The following is a 25433-nucleotide window of genomic DNA, read 5'->3' on the forward strand; positions in this document are numbered from 1 at the left end:
ACCATGTCCCCAAGTGCCTCCCACAAGGCTTTAAATCCGTCCAGGTTTGGGGACTCCACCCCTGCCTGGGCGGCTGTGCCAGGGCTGGACAGATCCTTTTGGGAAGAAATTTTTCCCCATCTCCCATACAAACCTCCTCTGGCAAAACTTGCAGCCAGGACAGAGAGAACATAAAATTTTTAGCTAAATATTAAGCTGAGGAACCTCACTCTTTGTATTTTTTGAGTGTGATTTTCCCCTAGTTGGTTTCTTCTTCATTGTGGAGTGACATTCCCATATTTCCCATGGAGCAGTGCTGTGGCCAGAGCATGTCCTGGATCCTGCTGGGTGAGTTCATCTCATTTGCTGCTTGGAAACCAGAGGGTTTTTGCTTTCTCTTTGTGCATGCACATTATTCCTGAGCTCTGTAAAGCAGAAACTCAGGTGTGAGCATTCTCTTTCCCATGGTGGAAATTTGCTGCCTGTAGATGTATTTGAAACCCATATCTCCTTGGTTTTACTGTTCCTTCTTCCTCACCCAGCCTTCCTGGCACCAGTTATGAAATAAGGTCCTGGAACAGAAGGCTAAAATACTCATACATACATACCTGTATATATATATTTCAAGATTTGTGGTCTGTATATTTTCTTCTTCTATACACATGAGGAGAACTGAACAATGCAATAATTATGCCACAGAAATATATTTTAAAATGTATCAAATTTTTGTCCATCCAAATATTTGTCTGTTACCTAATCTTGCATTACTTTACTCCCTTGAAGATGCAGAACTACCCATCATTTCCAAGTTGGGTTTTCTGTCTCCTATTAAAACATCTCTGCAAAGGAAAAGTGTTATGAGAGAGCCAGAGCAATCTGTGAAAGCTTTAACATCTGCCCCAGCAAAGCTGCCATCACACCCAGCAGCTGTTTCACCAGTGTAAGGACACAATGAAATCTGCAGGGTTTTGTCCTGTTTGAATTTTAATATCTTTTCATTTCTTGTTTCTCCCTTGTTTGCTTGTTTTTGAAGGAGTCGGCAGCACACAAATATGGGGTTGTAAATGAGAAAGTGAAAGGTTTGTCAATACTTTCACTCTCAGGGGACTGAGGTTCTTCCATTTTAATTACACTTAAGTCAGGCTCCCCGCACACCCCGTGCTGGATGTTTTTCCTAATATTATATAGGGAAAAATGCAGCAGCATCTGGTGCCTTCCTGACAGGTTCAATTGATTGTAGCGGGAATGAGAAGCAGGGCTGGTCTGGAACAAGCTTTCATTGATTGCTGGATGGCATTGACTGCATGGGGAATTTGAAACAACAGCAACTTCAGGAGCCAGAGCCAAAAAGGAAAAAGAAGCTGATGTCGGAGTTTCCAAAGGGTTTTGTCCCAGCTTTGCATTTTACCATCTTTCAGTGGTGCAGCAGCCATGGTGAATGGGATTTTTATTCCTCCTTTTATTTAGTTTCAATTTGTATGTTTTAAATTTTATCTAAGATTCCAACCATGTTTGCCAAATTTGCCAACAAAATTGCTATGTGTTAAAAGGGCTCTTTTTTTTTTCCTCAGAAATACGGGTGCTTCTGAGCAAAGTGATTAGATGAAGGACATTATCTTCCCTGCTATCTGTGCTGGCTAAATCCTCAGAGCATCTGAATGAATCAAGAAACTTAAAATCTATTGTGTGATTGTATCACTAAGTGCCTATTGTGCAGCAAGTATCAATATATACTCTTGTGTACGAGGGTCTGAGGGGTGATTTTATCACAGTGTGGATTGGGATGTGTCGGGCCCTTCTTTTTGTCCCCAGAAGTTTAACATAAGGGAAGGAAATCATCAATGTTCTCTATTAAAATGCTCCTGAGCAATTGCTGTGCTGTGTGTAGGGCAGGTGTAGCTACAGGAACCTGGCACTGCTGCAGCCTCGTGGGAGAGGCTCAGGGGTACTGCCCCCCAAATCCCCCTGCCCCCTATTCCCCCTGCCCCCTGCCCCCCTGCACCCCTGCCCTGGGGAACAAGAGTGACACCTTCTGAATGCTCCCACTCCTCCAGTCAGGCCCAAAAGGGGGTTTGGGGGATCCTCAGGGCATTTTTTACCAGTGAAGAACAAGGGATGGAGGGACAGGACCCAGGGAATGGCTCCCACTGCCAGAGGGCAGGGGTGGGTGGGAGATTGGGAACTGGGAATTCCTGGCTGGGCTGGAATTGCCAGAGCAGCTGTGGCTGCCCCTGGATCCCTGGCAGTGCCCAAGGCCAGGTTGGACACCCTGGGGCAGTGGAGGTGTCCCTGCCATGGCAGGGGTGGCTCTGGGTGGGGTTTGAGGTCTCTTCCCACACAGACCAGTCTGGGATTCTAAGGCAAGGATCAGCTCAGAGCTCAGGCCAGTGACACTGCAGAGCTCTTGAATCCTGCACATCTGTACAGACCCGGGCTTGGCCTCTGAGGAAGCGTTGAACACCCTCCTCAGCTGCTTTGTGAATTTGGGATGATGGGGGAGGAGGCTGGCAGGATTGAGATCTGTGATTTCATCTGGAACTAGCAGCGATAGCAGCTCAAAGAGATGTTGTGTGCATTTTTATGATACAATTTTCTAAAGTACCACTATTAAAAATATGCTATCCATTGTACATTCCAGCAGAAGATGTGTGTGCCATCGATTTCTTTGTGCTTACCTTAGAACTGTTTATTCTGTGTTATCTTTCCAATGAAAATGAAGATACAGAGAATCCAGTGTGATTCTTTACTGCAGTGAAAAATGCCCCTCATCCTTTGAACCATCACAGACTGACATCCCACATCCCAACGTCCTTATCTTGCATTCCAGTCTGAAATGTATTAGTGTAGGATAATAATGGCTTATTTTTTCACAGGATACACATAAAAGGAAATGTATAAGCAACTTTCACTTCATTATCGCTCTGCTATTTCCGCTGTGAATAGTCTGTAGGAAAAAGAAAACAAGAAACAATCATTTTAATTTCTGTGCTGCTTTCTTTTCCAGTTTCATGCTTCTTCCACTCATTAAAAGCAACCCTTCTCATTTTCTATGGAGAAAGATGCACTAATATTTCACATTTATCTCTGCACTAAGCAAAGCATTGTCTGGCAGTACTCTGAGGGGCAAGGGACATCTGCAATGCCCTCCCCGTGCTGCTTTGACACAGCCCTGGTACTGACACGGCCTTTGGTGATGTCTTTGGTGATGGACACTGCTTTTGGTGGTGGACACTGCCTTTGGTGGTGGACACTGCCTTTGGTGAAATCTTTGGTGATGGACAATGCTTTTGGTGCTGCCTTTGGTGATGGACACTGCCTTTGGTGAAGTCTTTGGTGATGCCATTGGTGATGGACAATGCTTTTGGTGAATCTTTGGTGATGCCTTTGGTGATGACTTTGGTGATAGACACTGCCTTTGGTGATGCCTTTGGTGATGGACAATGCTTTTGGTGATGCCTTTGGTGATGTCTTTGGCAATGGGTGATGCCTTTAGCAGTGGGTGATGTCTTTAGCAATGGGTGATGCCTTTGGCAATGGGTGATGCCTTTAGGAATGGGTGGTGCCTTTAGCAGTGGGTGATGTCTTTAGCAATGGGTGATGCCTTTGACAATGGGTGATGCCTTTAGCAGTGGGTGATGCCTTTAGCAATGAGTGATGCCTTTAGCAGTGGGTGATGCCTTTAGCAATGAGTGATGCCTTTAGCAGTGGGTGATGCCTTTAGCAGTGGGTGATGCCTTTAGCAATGGGTGATGCCTTTAGCAGTGGGTGATGCCTTTAGCAGTGGGTGATGCCTTTGACAATGGGTGATGCCTTTAGCAGTGGGTGATGCCTTTAGCAGTGGGTGATGCCTTTGGCATGTTGCTGTTGATGCCTTTGGTGGTGCTTTCAGTGGTGCTGTTGTGATGCTCTTCTGCAGCTGGCTGAGGTGGGAATGACCCCACTGCTGCTCGTGGCTGAGCAGGTTGGACTGGAGCACCCAAGGGGCCCAAAATCATGCCCATCTCACACTCACAGGGGCAGGGTGTGTCCTGTCACTTGTTCCAGCTCCTGCAGGAATGGCATCCAGGCTCTTCCATCACACTGGGATTCGTCCTGGTCTCTTCAGTCAAGAGCTGGGCACATTCTGGTGCCTGTGCTCAGCATGGATAACCATCCTTCCAAGTTCCTGATTAAACACTGCCCTGACCCCACAGTCGGGTTCAATGAATTTGTCAGCTTAGAAAAGAGCCTTTTCCAGGTCTATTCTCATGTAAATATGAAACTGTTGTCACCCTGGCTGCAGGAATAGTCAGTGTCTCTCTCACAAAAGGCTGTCAGTCCTGTCCCTCTCCAGCTGCCTGGCTCCCCGGGGCAGTGGGGGCAGGAGAGTTCCTTCCTGGACACCCTCCATCTCTCTTTGGAGGGGAGGGCGCTGATCCTTGGGCTGGGTGTGTGGAAAATCCTCTCCCAGCAAGAGGGCTGGCAATCTTTCTCCCGGTTTAATGACTGAAATTGTTTGGCTCTTTATTTAGTAAGACATTTGCACGCGTGAGTCCCTCAGTCCTGCCTGTGTTCCTTAACAGCCACTTATTGTGGCCAATTTCTGACTATGATGGTAATTTCCTGTCCTCGTTCCTCTTTCCAATTCCAAGATTCCACCTGAGGAGCTCATGTTCAGTTGTTGGGCGGCAGGTTCTCAGAGCTTTTGTGTCCTTGGCAGGCTGGGTTTCCTCTGGGAGTCGCTGGCCTCAGCAGAGCTCCAGCCCCAGGGATGCTGTGCTCTGCTCCTGGCTGGGGGCAGAGTGATGGACGTGGATGGGGTGATGGAGCTGGGGCTGGGTCCTCGCCAGGTCTGGGGTTTGGCTGCTGGATAACCGCAGGAGGGCACACGGTGAGGCTGCTCTGCTAAAAGGAGCCTGTGCAGAGGCAGATCCTGCGAGGGGGACAGTGACTGGTGTCGTGCCAGGTCCCCCCTCCGTGGCTGGCTCAGGTGTGACACTCCCCCCGGCCCGGGAGGGATCGGGACACTCACAGGTAGGGCTGAACGCTTCCATCCCTTCTGGTGGGGCACAGCTGGCTCAGCTCCACCGCCTGGCATGGCTTGAAGGTGTCAGAATGCAGAGGAGCTGTAGCAACACCCTTCAGCATTGTTTCACCCTTTGGGTTTAGAAAATATTTAGGGTTTTTCTTATTTTTCATTTTATGGGATTTTTGGAAACTCTTTTGCCCTCATCCCTGGCAGTGCTCCAGGCCAGGCTGGACACTGGGGCTTGGAGCAGCCTGGGACAGTGGGAGGTGTCCCTGCCCATCCAGGGGTGGCACTGGATGAGCACTAGGGTCCTTCCAAACCACACCAGTCAACGATCCTAAAATTCTATGATTAAAAGCCATTGCAGTTGCACATCTGGCTTGGAGTGGTCTGACATAGAACTTTCAAAATACAACAGAATAGACAATTGCTAGATTTTAAATTTCACCCCTGCCAGAGGTGATACTAGAAGGTGTGGGAGCCCAGCCCGGGGCCTGGGACATTTCTGCAGTCAGACATCAATGACTCTTTCCCCTTCCAGACTTGGCTCTTTCACTCCCACGTTCACTTTTTTTAGTGTTTTGTCATTGTGTGTAGCATCTGAGCAAGCATGATGAACTTCTTAGTAAGGTACTGTAGGAAATTTCTGATTTTCTTTGCAAAGGAGTTCAGCTTATTTTAGTGAGATACTGGCTCATTTGGAAAATAAAGTTCTGGGCAAATGACTCGTCAGAAGGACTGAGGAGGATTGTGAAGCTGTAAAACATAGCAGCTCCTGTTCACAGGCAGCTGAAGGTGAGAAAAATTTCTCATATGCCTCACAGTTATTAAAATATCAAGTATCCTTCCCTGCCAATTATGTAACCCCTGTGCCACAAGGGCAAATTATTTTAATTATAGGATTGTTGCATGTTCAGAGAATATAATTTCTTTTGAAAATAAAATAAGCTGAAATTCAGGCATTACAGAGGGAAAGAAAAAGGTTAATTGCTCTGAGCTAGAGACTTGTGCTGAGGGAGGTGGGATGCTCAGGGAAAATTCAGCAGGTCTGGCAAGGAACCCTGAACTCCAGTTAAATACAGGTTAGGTTGATTCAGTGCTGGCTTCTTACAGTTACATTATATTACTGAGAGAAAAGGGTCATTACTGGCTGTCGTGCGAACGACGGGGGCAGAGAAAGGGAAAAGAATATTTTTGCAGCTGGAACAGAGATGAGAATGTCTCCTGTGCCTGAGGGCAGGCAGTGCCAAGGTCGTGGTGCCCCAGCCCCAGCGCTGATCACTGGGCTGGCACCTACCCTGGCTCGGGGTTTAATTTCATATTCCGGCCCTTTGGAGCTGCTTATCCAGGCCAGGGTGCAGGGGGGCTCTGCTCTGGCACGCCCAGCTCCTCTGGGGCAGGAGGAGCCCAGCTGCCAGGCTGGTGCTGGGGGCAGGTCCTGCTGCCCGGAGGGGATGCAGAGGGCAGGGGGCACCGAGGAGGCTGCCTGGGCTGGCAGCCCTCTCCTGGGGCTGGGGGCCGCCGCTGGGGCTGTCCTGCAAACATTCCTTGGCTCTGAGCACGGCTCTGAAGGACACCTTTGGGCACGGCACGAGCAGAGAGGATTCACAGAACCAGAGCAACCTGAGGAGGACAGAAGCAGAGGAGCTCGCAGATGGAACCAAACACGGCTCAGCCCAAGCCGTGCCTTTGGAGCCACATTTGGCTGGCACGGGCACTGGTCTGGCACGGGCCCGGGGCTGTGAGCCTGCTGCAGGCTGGCAGGGAGCAGGCAGGGGCAGCCCCGGGAGCTGGGCACTGCAGAGAGATCGGGGTTGGCACCCGTGGGCAGGAGTGCACCCCAACATCCACAGGCTGCTCACTGTCCCCTTCCTGTGACGGAATATCCTGTCAGACAATGCAGCCTTTGCTACACTGGGGGAGCAAGAATGGCATGGAAATGTTATCCAGATATGCTGAATGAAACTCCAAGGGTTTTTCAGCTGCATTGAAATCTTTCTCCTTCAGACGATGAATCACAGTTTAACCAGAAGAGAGGATTAAGCTAATATCTTTTGGACCAGTAATGTGTTTCAAAGGGCACACAAGCCACCGAGGTCTCCAGTGACTCTTTGTCTTACTTTTATTAAATACTTCATCACTTTAGAAAACACCTCAGAGCTTGTTACAGCCAAGGGTAGCTTTAAAATATGATAATATAATGCACCACAATGACATATCCATTCTACATCTCTCCATTCAGGCTGCAGAACAATGCTCCTAACTGATGTGTTTAGGTGTCTGGGAACTGCTCCTCACTCCCAATCCCATTTGGCTGTTCCCTCGATGAGTCCCTTCAGAAGGAAGTTTTACAAGGCACTAGGAATGTTTCTCTCCTTTCCAGGTAAATAATTCGCAAATATTGCCCAGTTTTTGTTGCAGAAGCATATTAATGTGCAAGAAAATGCTGTAGTCTGATCACAGAATGGCTTGGGTGGGAAGAGACCTTAAAACTCACCTCATTCCTCCCCTTTCCATGGGCAGGGATGCCTTCCACCAGACCGGGTTTCTTCAACCCTGTCCAGGCTTCCCCGGAGAACTTCTATTTCAGCTGAAGGGGCTGAGCCAGGCAAACCCCAGCTGCCAGAGGTGGGCATGGCACAGCCCTGTGCTCAGCCCTGTGCTCAGCCAGGCAAACCCAAACTCCCCAGAGCCCCTCAACTCCCCCAATCTCCTCAGCTCCCCAAATCTTCTCAGCTCCCTGGGGCTCTGCAGCTCCCCAGCCCCAGGGCACAGCCAGGGCTTCCCTCCTGCAGCACCCGGCTGAGCAGCCGTGTCCTTCTGGGAGTGCTCCTGGTGCTGCCTCCAGTTCCAGCTCCCGTGTCTCCCAGGCTCTGCTCTGCACTGGTGAATAACTCTGAGCTCCACACAAGTGCCAGCAGCTCTGCTCACAGCTCAGCACACAGAACAATCCTGAACCAGCCCAGAACCAGCTCAGCACACAGAACAATCCTGAACCAGCCCAGAACCAGCTCAGCACACTGAACAATCCTGAACCAGCCCAGAACCAGCTCAGGCACACAGAAAAATCCTCCCACCTGGGAGGGTGGGACTGCAGCACCTGGAGCTGGAATTGGGCAATGAACCCCAGTGTGGAAAGGACCAAAACTCATAGAAGTGTGAGAACTCCTGACCCAGGGTCCATCTTGGGTGCAGCCTTGGCCAGGCTCCTGTGCTGCCCAAGGTGTGTCCTGTGAGGGTTTTTAATAAATCCCTGCTTTATCCTTGACCTCTGCCCAGCCTCTGCTGCAGGCAGCCTCTTTAGGCACGACGGGTGAGAGCCCATCCCCTCACAGGCTCAGCCAGGTTAAAGCCCAGGCAGGGAGCAGGACAGGCTGCAGGCTCAGCAGCTCACCCCACTGCTCTCCAGAGACGGGTCTGGAGGGCTGCTAGGGTTCACACCCAGTTCACAGATGTCTGCACTCGGATGTGTACATGCAGCTAGACAAACACACATATTCCTGCAGTTCTACAATATTTCTGTATTTCCCAGTGAACTGGGAAACAGTTCTGATTGGTGAAAACACTTGATTGCAATGCAGAGTTCTGGATTGTTTAGTCAAAGCCAGAAACCTTGTTCCACGAGTAGTTTAAACTCCTAAATCCTGATACACCCACCGGAGCTGGCTTTCGTTCCCAGGAGCTGAGGTTTGGAAAGCTTCTATTTTCAGATGCAAGCAGGATTTTTGTGCCAAACTCTCACCCTTCCTTGGAAAGTGGCATCTCCACTTAGGGGAGCAGAGCCATCCCAGCCCCTGTGCCTATCCCCTGGGATCTGGGAGAGAGAGGCTGCCTCGGGCTGTGCCCCAGCATTGTCCTCTCCTGGAATATTTTGGGTACCAAACACGCTCTTTTTCCTGCACCAAAAAACCTTTTGTCACCCACTGGCCATTTTGCTCCCAGCATGGATATGTCCTCATAACTGAGAAGGAGAAATCTTGCAGTGGAGGAAATACATCCTGCTGAACAGAATAAAACAAAAACCTATGATCTGTGGCAGGATTAGGGTAGCCAAGAGCAGCCTGAGCCAAGGCTGAACCTTCCCAGCACAGCGGGCCCTTGGAGGGAAAGCTTTGTGGAAACTCACAGTGCTGAGGCAGGGCCCGGATGCCCAGCACGTGCCCAGGCAGTGCCACGCTGCTCCCCTCTTTGTGTGAGCTCCCTTTTATCTCAGCCCCACTCCCAGGGAGCCAGACAAAGGCAGGAGCTGGGCTGGGGGAGCTGGGAGAGGGCTGGTGCTGCCTGTTCTCCATTATCAGAGCGATCGCCATGGAAACGGGAGGATGGGACTGACCTTGTTAGTTTGCCACTGATCCTGCCAGGGCTCAGCCTTCCAGCTCACGTTAAGCTCCCCTGGGACTGGAGATGCACATCTGAAGCTAATAAATTGTGGGGGTAAAAGCCGCAGAATTTTGGAAATGTAGAATGTAGGATCTGTTAATCTGCACTTCAGATGTGCTGGCTGGGAAGGGAACAGCTATTTTTGTGCAAATGGTGCACTGAGATATAAAAGAGGTTTGCTATTAAGTTCACTGTTAATTATACAATTCCCTGGGCTCTCCAGTGCCTTCCTATGCAGGTCTCCAAATGGGAAGATGCTAATCTGTGCTTCCTAAGCCTCTGTCCTGCCGTGGTACCCTGGCAGTGCCTGTGGCAGGGCTGGAGCTCTGCCCGCCTCTCCTGTCCTCGCTCCCCTCACGGCAGCTTCTGTTACAGGGCTGGACCAGCACGGCCCCGAGGGACAAACTGGGAGTTTCCACCTGTCCCCCCTCACACAGACATGGACGTGCTGCTCTAGACACTTTTAATTCTGCCCTAGAGCTGGGGGAGGAGACTCATCCCGTTCTCTTCAGAAGAGGCAGTGGCCCTTTGGCCAGGACACCAAGGGGAAGGAGCACAGGGAGGTCTCGGCTGCAGTGAGGAGCAGTTTGGAGATGCTGAATGTCCTGGAGTACTTAAAAAAACACATCCACTGGTCCCATGCCGCCTGTTCTGTGGCAGCCTGGCACCAACATGCCCAGGCCAAGACCTGCTGGTTTGGTCTGTGCAGAGAGCTGGCCATGACACTCAATTCTGTGCAGAGGAAATATGGAGAAGAAAACATCCGGGACAACAAGAGCAAACTAAAAGGATTCCTAAAGGCTGGAGAGGGACTTTGAACAAGAATCTGGAGGGACAGGACCCAGGGAATGGCTCCCACTGCCAGAGGGCAGGGATGGGTGGGAGATTGGGAATTGGGAATTCCTGGCTGGGCTGGAATTGCCAGAGCAGCTGTGGCTGCCGCTGGATCCCTGGCAGTGCCAAAGGCCAGGTTGGACATTGGGGCACCCTGGGACAATGGGAGGTGTCTCTGCCATGGCAGGGGTGGCACTGGGTGGGATTTGAGGTCCCTTCCAACCCAAACCAGTCTGGGATTCTGTGATTTTGGGAGTCTCTGGTTACATCAGCCTATGACTGTGGCTGTGTGATACTGAGCAGAGATTTAATGGCATGGAGCACCTGGCATGTCTCAGGAATAACTGGAGCACTGAAGAGAGGCAGCAGTGAGTGTGCCACGGCAGCAGTGAGTGTGCCAGGGCAGCAGCGGGAGGGCCTGGCACTCACAGAGCTCCGGCTGCACAGCACAACTCCTGTCCCATGGCCCTGGGCTCCGTGTCCCTGCAGGGATCCCTGCAGGGACCTGTTCCACAGCCTGGGCTCCGTGTCCCTGCAGGGATCCAGGTTACAGTCCTGGGCTCCATGTGTCTGCAGGGATCCAGGTTACAGCCCTGGGCTCCATGTGCCCACAGGGATCCCTGCAGGGAGCCGGGCAGGGCAGGGATGCCCCTCCAGGAACGGGTGTTGGTGCCCGGGATCCCCAGGCTGCTTTCCCCAGGGACTGGGTCACTGTCACCCGATGGTTTGGCTGCAGCAGTGCCATTCTGAATTCCCTGGAGCTCCTGTCCCTGGGATGACCACTGCTCTCTCAATAAACCACTCTGTCTCCACCACCTGGCTCCAAAGCCCCAGCCTCTTATTTGAGATCCGTGAGCATGGCTGGAAATGTAAGGAAATATTTACATGGATGTAATTGGTTTTCTGCTTTTTTGGCCTATGTTTACAGGTGCCCTATGTAGCCTTGCATCCAGCTGTTTGATATTATGAAGATGTTACTTTCATATTTACATTTAATTTCAGCTCTAATTTTCTTGCAGGTATTATATCCCTTTGAATAATTTGGACTAATTTACAGGGATTTTCAAAGAGGAGAAACCTTTTAGCATTCTGTTGCACTATAACACAAAATAACTCATGCACTCACAGTAAGATGAAAAGAGAAAAAGGAAGTAACTTTTATTTTTGAATTCATAATATAGAGAACTTTAAAAGTGACAGTGGATTGGAGGATAAAATTGTTACTTTTCTAACTACACTGGTCAAACTAACAGTCTATCGATTGTCTCCTCTCACAAAGAACAATGCAAAACAATCATTATTTACATGACAGTGTGTGAGAACTCCAGTAGAACTATGTGAACATCAGAAAGCATGGAAAGCTTTTAAAAGAACTTTAAAACTTTTAAAAGAACAGGGTGACAGCATTCCTTTCATGCAATCCAGTCACAAGTATTTTGGGTTGGAAGGGAAGTGGAAACTCACCTTGCTCCATCCCTGCCATGGGCAGGCACCTTCCACTAGACCAGGCCTCCAAGCCCTGCCCAACCTGGTCTTTTCTGCCTTACCTGAATTTTCACAATGGTTTTCCTTCACCTCCCAGAGGAACATTCGGGACAGGCTGAAATAAATGCAGCTGGTGTGTGGAAGGTGAAAGCAGAGCCTCAGCAGGCCAGCACGGTGTGTCCCAGCTGAGCCCCAGCCCAGGGCCAGAAAGGCTCACCCACCTCCAGCCCTGCCAGCCCTGCTGTGTGCCTTCGCTTGCCTTCCACGGACAGGGGCTGCTCCAAAACCTCGCTTTTCCTGGGCACGGATCTCAGGGATCTCTGGCACCTCTGTGCCCCTCCGGGCAGCAGCCTGAGAGGAGCTTTGCTGCTGTTAGTGGAGCTGAGCTGGCACAGTCCTGGAGGTGACCTGGCACAGTCCTGGAGGTGACCTGGCACAGTACTGGAGGTGACCCAGCACATCCCAGAGCTGACCCGGCACATCCCAGAGCTGACCTGACATATCCCAGTGTGACCTGGCACACCCTGGAAGATGACCCAGCACAATGCCAGCGTGACCTGGCACACCCTGGAAGATGACCCAGCACATCCCAGTGTGACCTGGCACACCCTGGAAGATGACCCAGCACATCCCAGCGTGACCTGGCACACCCTGGAAGATGACCCAGCACATCCCGGGTGGCTGTGCCGCCTCCAGCCGCTGCCACAGCCGGGGGCACGGGGGGAGCCTGGTGCTGTCACACAAAATCCTGACAGCAGGAAGGACATGGCAGGGGAATAAACACTGTCCCTGCTGGCTGTGGGAGCTTGCCAGGCACGCAGATCTATTCTATAAAAGTATATTTTGTCTTCTTTTTGCTGAAGCATGAAGGTGGGCCTGGGTCATGCATTTAATTCTGTCTATAAAATAACAAAAAACAAAAATAGGAGGCTGGCAAGGCATTAGAGAATTGGTCAAACTTTACTAAATGGTGAAACCTTGTCTAGGAGACAGAGAAATTTATTTCCATTTTTTAAAAAAATCAATACTTAATTTTGAAACATTTGCATTTTAAATTTTTCAAAATGAAATACTGAAGAGCTTTACCAAGAAAAGAGAGAGCCAACTAAGAGAGAGCCTGGGACAGCGGAAGGTGTCCCTGCCCACGGCAGGGGTGGGATGAGATGAGCTTTAAGGTCACACCCAAAGCGCTCTGTGGCCCTGATTCCCTGCCATGGGGCACTTGGGTCTCCCCCGGTAGCCCTTGACCCCACACACCCAGTGAGCTGCTGCTGCTGCAGATTGTAGAAGGATAATTTGCTAGAGGAGTTCATTTTAATGTGCAATGAATCCCTTTGTTTCCGTGGTTATGCAAAGCTGTGAGGTGAGCCCAGGCTGCAGCCGGGTCAGGGTGTGGGTGGCTGAGCATGGAGGTGTCCTGGATGGAAATTCCCTGCCCACGGAGCAGATGTTAGTTCATCCAAGCAGGAACACAGGTCATTTCAAAGAAAGATACTGCCACATATCAGAGTGGGTAACTTTGTGTTAAAAATGAGACTTTTCTTTTCTTTGCTCCTCAGGTATTTAATGAGAGCAGTCCACATAATCATTGCACCCTAATCCATCTTCTGTCAGTGGTGGCTCTTTGTGAGCAGGGGTACAGGAGGTCTCAAAGGATGGCGATGCCCTGGGACCCTCAGTCAGAGCCGAGTGCCACAGACCGGGGGAAGAGAGCAGCGCACAGGGACACAGAGAGTGTTCTGGCTGGTCATTAATTAGAGCTTTTCACCTCCCTGCAAATGGAGAAAATGCAGATCCCAGCGGTGACGATCCAAGGCTGGTGCCACGCTCCTGTGCAGTGCCACCATCACTGACCCTGAGAGGCTGCGGCACCCAAAGCTTCCCTTCAGAGCCTGGCGGGGTTTGTGTGGCACAGGAGGATGGATTCACTGGGGACTCCCTGGCTGGGGTGGTGTGGCACAGGAGGATGGATTCACTGGGGACTCCCTGGCTGGGGTGGTGTGGCACAGGAGGATGGATTCACTGGAGATTCCCTGGCTGGGTTTTGTGGCACAGGAGGATGGATTCCTGCAGATTCCCTGGCTGGGTTTTGTGGCACAGGGGAGGCTGGATTCCTGCAGATTCCCTGGCTGGGTTTTGTGGCACAGGAGGATGGATTCACTGGGGACTCCCTGGCTGGGGTTTGTGTGGCACAGGAGGATGGATTCACTGGAGATTCCCTGGCTGGGTTTTGTGGCACAGGAGGATGGATTCCTGCAGATTCCCTGGCTGGGTTTTGTGGCACAGGAGGATGGATTCCTGCAGATTCCCTGGCTGGGTTTTGTGGCACAGGAGGATGGATTCCTGCAGATTCCCTGGCTGGGTTTTGTGGCACAGGAGGATGGATTCCTGCAGATTCCCTGGCTGGGTTTTGTGGCACAGGAGGATGGATTCCTGCAGATTCCCTGGCTGGGTTTGTGTGGCACAGGAGGATGGATTCCTGCAGATTCCCTGGCTGGGTTTTGTGGCACAGGAGGATGGATTCCTGTGGATTCCCAGCTGGGTTGGGAGTTCCCTGGCAGCGGGGCTGGCTGAGCTCAGGGCTGGTCTCTCTGTGCTCCCTGGGCTCGGGATGGAGCACAGCCACACACTCCATTGAACATCCATTCCATTGCCGGCCCCACACGGCCCCAGGACGGAGCCGACTGGGGAATTGCAGACTCTCCGAGCTCTGCACCCGCATAAATTGAATTCCAGTGGCTCAGAGCTGCTCTGCAGGCTGGCAGGGGCAGCTGTGGCTGGAGAGCAGAGCTGAGCTGGGGGCTCTGCAGGAAACCTGAGCCCCGTGCCCCACACATCTGCCTGTCCTTGCTGCCCTCCTGCCAGCCCGAGGAGAACATTTGTGGTATGGCTGTGTGCAAAATTTTTGGCAAAATCCTTTTGCATAATCTTTTGCTGCTTTTTCAATAAAAATATATTTCTTATACAGAGTATTATTATATAAAATTACTTATTAATCAGTGAAAAGTTTAATACAGAGAGAAATTAAAAGTAAAGATGGAAAGCAAAATCCAAATTTAATGTCTTGCACCACATCAAGGGGCTAGTGGTTTTTTTTCTTCTAGGAAATTGCTACATTCCATGCAAAAGATTGGTGAAGCTAAATTTAAAGAAACCCTTTAAATAATTTCAGCATTTGTTAACTGAAGACGTTACTTAAAATGCATTTTTTCATGAAGATGGGGCGGAGCTGAGAAACAAACCAGGTATTTTTGATGTCTGAAATTTGTTTGGCTCATTCCTGGCCCCGAGGGGCTGCGAGCAGAGCGAGCCCACGCTGAGCTGTGGGGGACACGGGCACGGCAGGGGGACAGGCAGAGGGGCAGCAGGAGCCGTGCTGGGGCCCTGGGGTGGCAGGGACCCCCCAGAACCCCCCCGGGCCCCCCAGTTCCCATTCCCAGGGCAGCTGCTGGCCTGGGGAAGTGCCGGCCCGTGCCAGGCAGGTGAGGGATTCATCCCGAGCTAGGCAGTGTGGGATTCATCCCGTGCCAGGCAGCTGTGGGATTCATCCCGAGCTAGGCAGTGTGGGATTCATCCCGAGCTAGGCAGTGTGGGATTCATCCCGAGCTAGGCAGTGTGGGATTCATCCCGTGCCAGGCAGCGTGGGATCCAGCCCATGCCAGGCAGTGTGGGATTCATCCCGAGCTAGGCAGTGTGGGATTCATCCAGTGCCAGGCAGCTGTGGGATTCATCCCATGCCAGGCAGCTGTGGGATTCATCCCGAACTAGGCAGTGTGGGATTCATCCCCTGCCAGGCAGCGTGGGATTCATCCAGTGCCAGGCAGTGTGGGATTCATCCAGTGCCAGGCAGGTGTGGGATTCATCCCGTGCCAGGCAGTGTGGGATCCAGCCCATGCCAGGCAGTGCGGGATTCATCCCATGCCAGGCAGTGCGGGATTCATCCCGTGCCAGGCAGTGTGGGATCCAGCCCATGCCAGGCAGGTGAGGGATTCATCCCATGCCAGGCAGTGCGGGATTCATCCCATGCCAGGCAGTGCGGGATTCATCCCGTGCCAGGCAGTGTGGGATCCAGCCCATGCCAGGCAGTGCGGGATTCATCCCATGCCAGGCAGTGTGGGATTCATCCCGTGCCAGGCAGCTGTGGGATCCAGCCCGTGCCAGCCCGTTGGGCACCCAGCCTGTGCCATCCTGGTTTGACACCCAGCCCGTGCCAGCCCGGTGGGCACCCAGCCCGTGCCAGCTTGGTTTGGCACCCAGCCCGTGCCAGCCCGGTGGGCACGCCGGCTTTGCTGGCTGGGGTGGGCGAGGGGCAGCGCCGAGCGCGGTGGGACACGAGCTGCTGCAGAGCCCGCAGGGCTCCACGCGTGCCAGCGCGGGTGGCACAGCGAAGGGCAGCGCCGGTGGCTCCGTGTGCGGCCCTTGGGGCCCCCGCCCCGGCTGCTCGGGCTCGTCCCCAGCTGGGCAGGCGGCTGCTGGAGCGGGCAAAGGCTTTCACCGGGCACTGCCGGCTCCTTCCCTTGCCCGCAGATCCGAGCCGGGACGCTGCGGGAGCCCCCGGCAGCCTCGGAGCCTCTGCTCCCACCGCGGGGCTCCCACCGCGGGGCTGGGGCACACTGCGCCCGGCAGCTCCGCAGAGGGCAGCCCTGCGCCGGGAAACGCCTCTGTGCCCGCGGGGTGAGGAGGAGGAGGATGGGGATGGGGATGGGGATGGGGATGGGGATGGGGATGGGGATGGGGATGGGGATGGGGATGGGGATGGGGATAAGGATGAGGATGAGGATGGGGATGGGGATGGGGATGGGGATGGGGATGAGGATGCGGATGAGGATGAGGATGAGGATGAGGATGAGGATGAGGATGAGGATGAGGATGAGGATGAGGATGAGGATGAGGATGAGGATGAGGATGAGGGTGGGGATGGGGATGAGGATGAGGATGAGGATGAGGATGGGGATGAGGATGAGGATGAAGATGAGGATGAGGATGAGGATGAGGATGAGGATGGGGATGGGGATGAGGATGAGGATGAGGATGAGGATGGGGATGAGGATGAGGATGTGGATGAGCTGGGTGTGCTGGGCAGGGCAGGCTGGGTTCGGGCGCACCTCCGGGACTCCGGCGGCCCCGGCCCTGCCCGCTGGGCGGGAGGGCAGGGCACGGAGCGAGCCTGCCTGACCCTGTGCCAGCCTCGGCCCCGAACGGCCTTGGCAGCTGCCCTCTGCCAGCTCGGGTCCTGTTCCTGCTTTTGCTTCGTCACCGGTGAATTTCCGTGTCTGCAGCGCCACGGATAAACGGCATTTCCCTACCTTGCTGCCACCGCTCATGCTTTTCTCACTCTGTTTTTAATCGGGCAGCCTCTGGTTTCATTGTCATGCAGAGGACACGCCGGCGTCTGGCTGCTCCCTCAGATTCCCTGAACACCATTTCCACGAGTGATTGGTGTTTTGTCATACTCCGCATAATGGAGCCTTCCCAAATACACATCTCTTCTTGATTTCTGTGTCGAGGCTCTGTTTTGACTTCTCTCACGCCTTTGACTCCCGGTGAGGAGGGGTCCCTGCCCCCGTGCCGGCAGGAATGTCCATGTCCCCAGCCCCGGGTCCTGCCAGCGCAGCTCCGGCCCCACCGGCACCGGCTCCGCTGCTCCGGGAGCCCGCACTGCCGGAGAAACCAAATGACTGGAATGGCTCCGGCAAATCCTGGAAATAACACATCTGGCAGTGCCCGAAAGGGCACGAACAGAGTTACACGTACTGCCGCAGCCTCTGTGATTAATTGTTACAACTCGCTTTGCTCCTGTGTCGCAGCTCTGTTAAAATCCTGCCCCGGGCAGCCTCGGGAGGTTCAGTCAGCTCAGGGAGCAACTCGTGGTATTGTCTAATTGAATGCACTTATGGGGGGAGCTGCGGGGACACGCGGGCTCCGGGATATCTGCAGGCTCAGCCGGCAATCCCTTCCCTTCCCTTCCCTTCCCTTCCCTTCCCTTCCCTTCCCTTCCCTTCCCTTCCCTTCCCTTCCCTTCCCTTCCCTTCCCTTCCCTTCCCTTCCCTTCCCTTCCCTTCCCTTCCCTTCCCTTCCCTTCCCTTCCCTTCCCTTCCCTTCCCTTCCCTTCCCTTCCCTTCCCTTCCCTTCCCTTCCCTTCCCTTCCCTTCCCTTCCCTTCCCTTCCCTTCCCTTCCCTTCCCTTCCCTTCCCTTCCCTTCCCTTCCCTTCCCTTCCCTTCCCTTCCCTTCCCTTCCCTTCCCTTCCCTTCCCTTCCCTTCCCTTCCCTTCCCTTCCCTTCCCTCCTGCCATGTCTCCCTGCTCCGTCCATGCCTGACTGAACATTTTCCATCCCAGCTGAGCAGAACGTTTTCCATGCCACATCTCTGCCTCTGTCCCTGCTTCCACATCCCCTATTTCTTGATCTTAATGGATGTCCAGGCTGGGCAGGGCTTGGAGCGAGCTGGGATAGGGAAGATGTCCCTGCCCATGGCAGGGTGATGCTGGATGGGATTTAATGTCCTTTCCAACCCAAAGCTCTCTGGAATTGTGCGTTTGGGGAAAGCTGCAGCTTTCAGCAGAGCCCCTTCTCTCCTGGGCAGCAGGACGATTCCCAGCATGGTGCTCCTGAAGGGTGAGGAAGAGGAAACCCTGGGAGGTGATGGCATTTACAGCTGACAGAGCTGTGCTGTACTGGGACAGAGCTGTGCTGGGACAGAGCTGTGCTGGGACAGACCTGGCCTGTGCTGGGACAATCCTGTCCCTGTGCTGGGACAGAGCTGTGCTGGGACAGAGCTGTGCTGGGACAGAGCTGTGTTGTGCTGGGACAGAGCTGTGTTGTGCTGGGACAATCCTGTCCCTGTGCTGGGACAGAGCTGTGCTGGGACAGAGCTGTGCTGGGACAGACCTGGCCTGTGCTGGGACAATCCTGTCCCTGTGCCTGCTGCCAAACCCTGTGCCATTCCTGACACTCCTCAGGTGTGTGACAGATGGGCAGCGGGAGCAGGGGAGCTGGAGCTGGCAGCAGGGTGGCAGCAGGGTGGCACAGTGGCATGGTGGCACAGCGACAGGGTGACACCATGGCACAATGACAGGGTAGCTCAGTGGCAGGATGGCAGGGTGGCAGGAGGGCAGGGTGGCACAGTGACAGGGTGGCACAGTGACAGGGTGGCAGGGTGGCAGGGTGGCACAGTGACAGGGTGGCACAGTGACAGGGTGGCAGGGTGGCACAGTGACAGGGTGGCAGGGTGGCAGGGAGGAAGGGTGGCACAGTGACAGGGTGGCACAGTGGCAGGGTGGCACAGTGACAGGGTGGCAGGGTGGCAGGGAGGAAGGGTGGCACAGTGACAGGGTGGCAGGGAGGCAGGGTGGCACAGCCCCTGTCTGTGGTGGCTCCAAGGCCAGCTGCAGCAGCAGGGGCAGCGGCGTGGGGCAGCTGCCCAGCAGTGACAGCTTTGCTGCGGGGCTCGGCCGGGCTTTGCTGTGCCACCCTCGGCTCTGAGGGAACTCTGGAGGGCCCTCAGGGCTGAGGAGCTCCAGAAGCAGCCTCGTGCCAGGGAGGGTGCCACTCCCGCCCTGCTGTGCCCTCCCGAGACAGCTGCCAGCTCCCCGGCAGCACGGGCACTGCCACATCTGGAACTGCTTTCCTGGGCTCGCCGCCTCTCCCCCTTCCTCCCGCAGTAAGGCTGTTCGCTTCCTTGGCAAGGACAGTGCCACGCGTGTGCTGGTGCCACACCCCGCAGCTCCTGGTTCCTCTCGCCCGTGTGAGGATGAATTATCTCTCCTTGGCAGGGCTGTCAGCAGCGTGGCTTTGAAGAACCCGTTAGCGCTGCACGAGGGGCAGCCTAACCCGAAAAGGCGTGTTTATCTTTATTATCTCGCTCCTATCTCTTCATTAACTTTGAGATATCTTCATGTTCCAAGGGTAGCTGTTGTCACATCTGGTGAGCGGTGGTATTAATCTTCCCACGTCCTCTGCCTGGGATCCCTCTGCCCTGTGGCTTCCTCTGAGCTTTCCTGGCGTTCCTGTAATCAGGTCAATATTGCAGTTCTGCATAAACAAACAAGTAATTTTTCCTATGAATCCTCATGAATTTATAATGATGGAAATTCTTCTCTTTTATATGCACGGTTATTCCCTGACCTGTTATTGCATATTTCTGATGTATAGCAGGAAGGGTCACGACAGTTGTACATAATTTAATCTCTTCTCCCATTACATTAACATTTGCCTCGTACTGAGAAACGTCCAGCTCACTTTTGGTGGTGACGACACGATGGCAGCCGGGGCACCTGCGCTGGCAGGGACGTGCAGAGGGAAGGAGGGAATGAGACGTGGCTCCTGGTTTTCCTCTGCGGTGGCAGCGGTGGAAGCCGTGGGGGGATGGTCCTGAGCCCGTTCCATGCCCGGGCTGGGCACCACATTGCTGCCAAATGCTCCAGGTCCCAGGAGCTGGGAGAGAGGGGAGGCACTGGGGAGCCCCGAGCAAAGAACTGGGTGCCCAAAGACACTGGCAGAGCCACTCTCCTGAGATAATACCTGCCAAATCCCTCCTGAGATAACGCCTGCTCATCCCTCCTGTGATAACGCCTGCTCCATCCCTCCTGAGATAACACCTGTCCATCCATCCCTCCTGAGATAATACCTGTCCATCCATCCCTCCTGAGATAACACCTGCTCATCCCTCCTGAGATAACGCCTGTCCATCCATCCCTCCTGAGATAACACCTGTCCATCCATCCATCCATCCCTCCTGAGATAACGCCTGGTCCATCCCTCCTGAGATAACACCTGTCCATCCATCCATCCCTCCTGAGATAACACCTGCTCCATCCATCCCTCCTGAGATAACACCTGCTCATCCCTCCTGAGATAACACCTGTCCATCCATCCCTCCTGAGATAACACCTGTCCATCCATCCCTCCTGAGATAACACCTGCTCCATCCATCCCTCCTGAGATAACACCTGTCCATCCATCCCTCCTGAGATAACGCCTGCTCCATCCATCCCTCCTGAGATAACACCTGTCCATCCATCCCTCCTGAGATAACGCCTGCTCCATCCATCCCTCCTGAGATAACACCTGTCCATCCATCCATCCCTCCTGAGATAACACCTGTCCATCCATCCCTCCTGAGATAACACCTGCTCCATCCCTCCTGAGATAACGCCTGCTCCATCCATCCTGAGATAACACCTGTCCATCCATCCATCCCTCCTGAGATAACACCTGCTCCATCCATCCCTCCTGAGATAACACCTGCTCATCCGTCCTGAGATAACACCTGTCCATCCATCCCTCCTGAGATAACACCTGTCCATCCATCCATCCCTCCTGAGATAACACCTGCTCATCCCTCCTGAGATAACACCTGTCCATCCATCCCTCCTGAGATAACACCTGTCCATCCATCCCTCCTGAGATAACGCCTGTCCATCCCTCCTGAGATAATACCTGCCAAATCCCTCCTGAGATAACACCTGCTCATCCCTCCTGAGATAACACCTGCTCATCCCTCCTGAGATAACGCCTGCTCCATCCATCCCTCCTGAGATAACGCCTGTCCATCCATCCCTCCTGAGATAATGCCTGCTCCATCCCTCCTGAGATAACGCCTGTCCATCCATCCCTCCTGAGATAACACCTGCTCAACCCTCCTGAGATAATGCTTGCTCCATCCCTCCTGAGATAACGCCTGTCCATCTGCTCCATCCCTCATCCTGCCGGGCTCAGTTCTGCCCTCAGGACGTTCCTGTGCCATGCCACCACCGAGGGTGAGGAGAGTGGGTGAGGAGGGATGTTCCTGTGGGATCGGAGGAGCCGAACGCGGAGCTGCACGGTCAGAGCAGTTCAGGTCTCTTTGTGCTCTGTCCTGTTCTCTCAGACACGCTGTTCTCTTCTCTCCCAGCAGTGTCGGGGCTCAGGGCTGCTCTGACGTGCCCTGGGCAGGATGAGGCAGCTCTGTGACCCCGGGGCTCTGCTGCTCCCTGCACCACGTCCTGGCACCTCCTCGGGTGTGTTCTGGGCTTTGTGTCCCAGTAAACACGGAGCCGCCAGGCTCCACTGAGGCTGTTCTTATTCTTCTGTGCCTTTAAAGAACCAAACTGAGTCACAGCCTCCCCTGCTGCCCTTTAGGAGGCATCCAAAATGATTATTGTATGAGTTTTAAGCAAGGATTAATGGCGGCAGCTTATCAACAACTTCCTGGTTTCTAGCAGAGTTTTAATCTGAGAGAGCACAGGATGGGAGCAGCAATTTCCAGCGGGCAGGGATTACATTGCCCACGGTGTTGTACTAGAAAACACAGACTCAGAGCAAGAAAAGGTACAGCTCTCTGATCCTTTGTGTATTTTATCACACGAACTCCCTCTGCACTGGGGAGACCTGACATTTTTTATTTATTTCTTTTTTTATGAGTCTATCCCTTTAAAGGACAAAGACAATTTAAATAAAAGCTGTCTGCCAGGTAACATGACTGCTGGGCAGACAGTGTCACTCCCCACAGGTGCTCCCAAGGTCAGGTTTTAGGCTTGATCCATCTTCATCACAGGTGGAGGAGAACTTCTTTTTGTGAAGCACAGGCTGTCCTGGGCTGTCCCGGGCTGTCCTGGAACTGACCCAGGGCTGTCCCTGGGCTGTGCTGGTCTGTGCTGTGCTGGTCTGTGCTGTGCCGTGCTGTGCTGTGCTGGTCTGTGCTGTGCTGTGCTGGTCTGTGCTGTGCTATCAGTGCTGTGCTGGTCTGTTCTGTGCCGTGCTGTGCTGGTCTGTGCTGTGCTATCAGTGCTGTGCTGGTCTGTGCTGTGCTATCAGTGCTGTGCTATCTGTGCTGGTCTGTGCTGGTCTGTGCTGGTCTGTGCTGTGCTGTGCTGTGCTGTGCTATCTGTGCTGGTCTGTGCTGGTCTGTGCTGGTCTGTGCTGGTCTGTGCTGTGCTATCTGTGCTGTGCTGTGCTGGTCTGTGCTGTGCTATCTGTGCTGTGCTGGTCTGTGCTGTGCTATCAGTGCTGTGCTGGTCTGTGCTGGTCTGTGCTGTGCTGTCTGTGCTGGTCTGTGCTGGTCTGTGCTGTGCTGGTCTGTGCTGGTCTGTGCTGTGCTATCAGTGCTGTGCTGGTCTGTGCTGTGCTATCTGTGCTGTGCTGGTCTGTGCTGGCTCGGGAAAACCACTCCAGGGCCCTTGGTTGAGGTTTGAGGTTTGCTCTGAGTATTTAAAGGTTGGGTTCTGACATTTCTGTGTTAGGGAGTGTCCGTACAGAGAAGGAAGGAGAGAAGCGAGCTGTGGGAGCAGCCCCTTTGCTTCTCAGGGAGGAAGAAAGGTTTCAAATTCGCAGGAATTTGTTCAGGCACAGAAGTCACTTTTGTATTGGCTCTCGAAAACTCAATTTGCTGTGCACGGCTGTGCTTAGCTTCAAAACCAGCCACTCTTGTCTTCCTCGTCCCTCTGCTCCCCCAAGGAGACCCAGCCCACAGGAGCAGTGTGCCGTGGGGTGGGAGGGAGGTGTGGGATTTGGTTCTGAAAGGAGCCGCTCCTCGCCCTGGTGCTGGATTTTCAGCCCCAGAGCCGGGCAGGGGACGTGGCGCTGCCTTGCCGTGGGTTGAGGATGGGATTCCGGGCAGGACAGGCAGAACAGCCCTGCTGTCCCTCAGGACTGAACCATCCCAGCTTCCAGAGCGGATCCCCAGGGGAAGACGCGCTCGGAGCACCCAGGACAGTGGGACGGGGCAGTGATGGGCTTTGAGCTGCCTTCCACCCCAAACCATTCCTCAATTCCGTGATTTCTGTGTCGCGCACCAGTCAGGACAAAACCCTCTGGCTGTTCCCAGGCTGAGCCAATCCCTCACCCCCACAACTCCTCCTGCTCCCATTTTCCTCTGAGTTTGCTCATGGAGGTGAGGAAGAAGCAGTGAAGGAAATGTGCAAAAAATGAAGTGATGATGAGTGAAACTCCTTTTTCATAATTAAAAGCGTGACATGGAAATGTGAAATGTCAAAAGGATCAACTTCAAAGCTGTATGAAATGAAACCCTCACTTTGATTCCAATATTGCTTTATAGAGAGAGACATTAAAAAAAAGAGCTTTCTGTGTAAATATTAGAATTACAAATCACAACTTTCATGATTAAAATCATACTTCGAGTAGTAAAAAAAATAAAATTCATACATCTTCACAACTGGCAGAAGAGCAGAAAAGATAATTTTTCTTGTTGCAACATGATATTGGCAAGTGGCACGTGGAGTTTCTCAGCCTCTCCCCTTCCCTTTGGACACAGCAGGGCTGGTGCAGCTCTGCCTGCTGCAGCCTTCCTGCGTGAGGGATGTACTGGGCACACAGCCCCCCTGAACCCCTGCCCCAGGAGGGATGTGGGGCACACAGCCCCAATGAACCCCTGCCCACGGAGGGATGTGGGGCACACAGCCCCAATGAACCCCTGCCCCAGGAGGGATGTGGGGCACACAGCCCCAATGAACCCCTGCCCCAGGAGGGATGTGGGGCACACAGCCCCAATGAACCCCTGCCCCAGGAGGGATGTGGGGCACACAGCCCCAATGAACCCCTGCCCCAGGAGGGATGTGGGGCACACAGCTCCAATGAACCCCTGCCCCAGGAGGGATGTGGGGCACACAGCCCCAATGAACCCCTGCCCATGGAGGGCTGTCCTGGGCACACAGCCCCCAATCCCCTTCCCCTGCAGGCCACAGCCCCCCTCTCTTGCCCCACACGTGCCTGCCATGCCTTGGTGCCTCTGTCCGTGTTCCATCCTGACTCCTGGGTTCTGCAGCTCCGAGGCCCTGTGGGGATTTGATTTATTTCAGGGTTATCAGGAGCCATACAGAGCTGTGAGGCTGCCCTGCCGTGACCCTGTGCAGCCCTGGCACGGCTCTGGCTCTGTCACTGCCCTGTCCCCTCTGGGTGATGCTTTCCAGGTGCCAGGGAGCATTTCTGGTCCGGGAGTGCCCCCGTGGGCTGTGGCTGCCGCGGGCACCCTGCTCCCTCCAGGCTGCTTGTTTCTGCAGCCACACTGTGAACCCAGCCCTGCCGCTCCTCTGCAATGCACTCTGATCTTCTAAGGAAAGAAAAGCCAATTAATTTTAAAGAAGCTCCAGCCATGGGTTTGCCTCTGAGAGGCTAAAGCAGCAAAACCTGAGTGTATTCTGGAGGAGAAATCCCCAATCCTCACACATGGATGGCAGCAGCATCAGCTCCTGCCTGCAGCTCAGCCAGACGCTCAGGAGGCTTCAGCCCTTTGATTCAGGGGATTTTCTGGGAAAACTGTGCATTAATTGAGGGACACCATGGTTACAAACCAGGACACATGCCCACACTAATCTTTTGAAATCCTCACAGCGTTGCTGAGCCCTCCGTGCCCATGGCTGAGCTGCAGCATAGGCAAAATGTAAAAGAACCCTCTGGTTTGCGGAAAGAATTTCCCATCGCTCCTGTGTCTGCTGTGAGAAAATTAACTCCTAGGCTAATGGTCAATCCACACCAACAGACCTTTGATTCTTCTGCTGCTTCCACACAGCAAAGGAACAAACAAATGGCTTTGTCTCTCCTTTTGCTTTCTCTGTCTTGCAAATCCCTGTGACTATTGGGGTTTGGGTTGTTTTGTTTTGGTTTTTGGTTTTTGTTTTTGATAACAAAGCACAGTAAGGCGTCCACATTTAATGGAAAACTTCATATTTGGGAGTTTTGTTTATTTGTTTAGCTGGAATTCTCGTTCCCCGTGTCCCACCCCCAGAGTCTGAAACCTGCCACCCCTGCTGGC

This window comes from Lonchura striata, chromosome 6, assembly GCF_046129695.1.
Source record: "Lonchura striata isolate bLonStr1 chromosome 6, bLonStr1.mat, whole genome shotgun sequence".
NCBI classification, from domain to species: domain Eukaryota; kingdom Metazoa; phylum Chordata; class Aves; order Passeriformes; family Estrildidae; genus Lonchura; species Lonchura striata.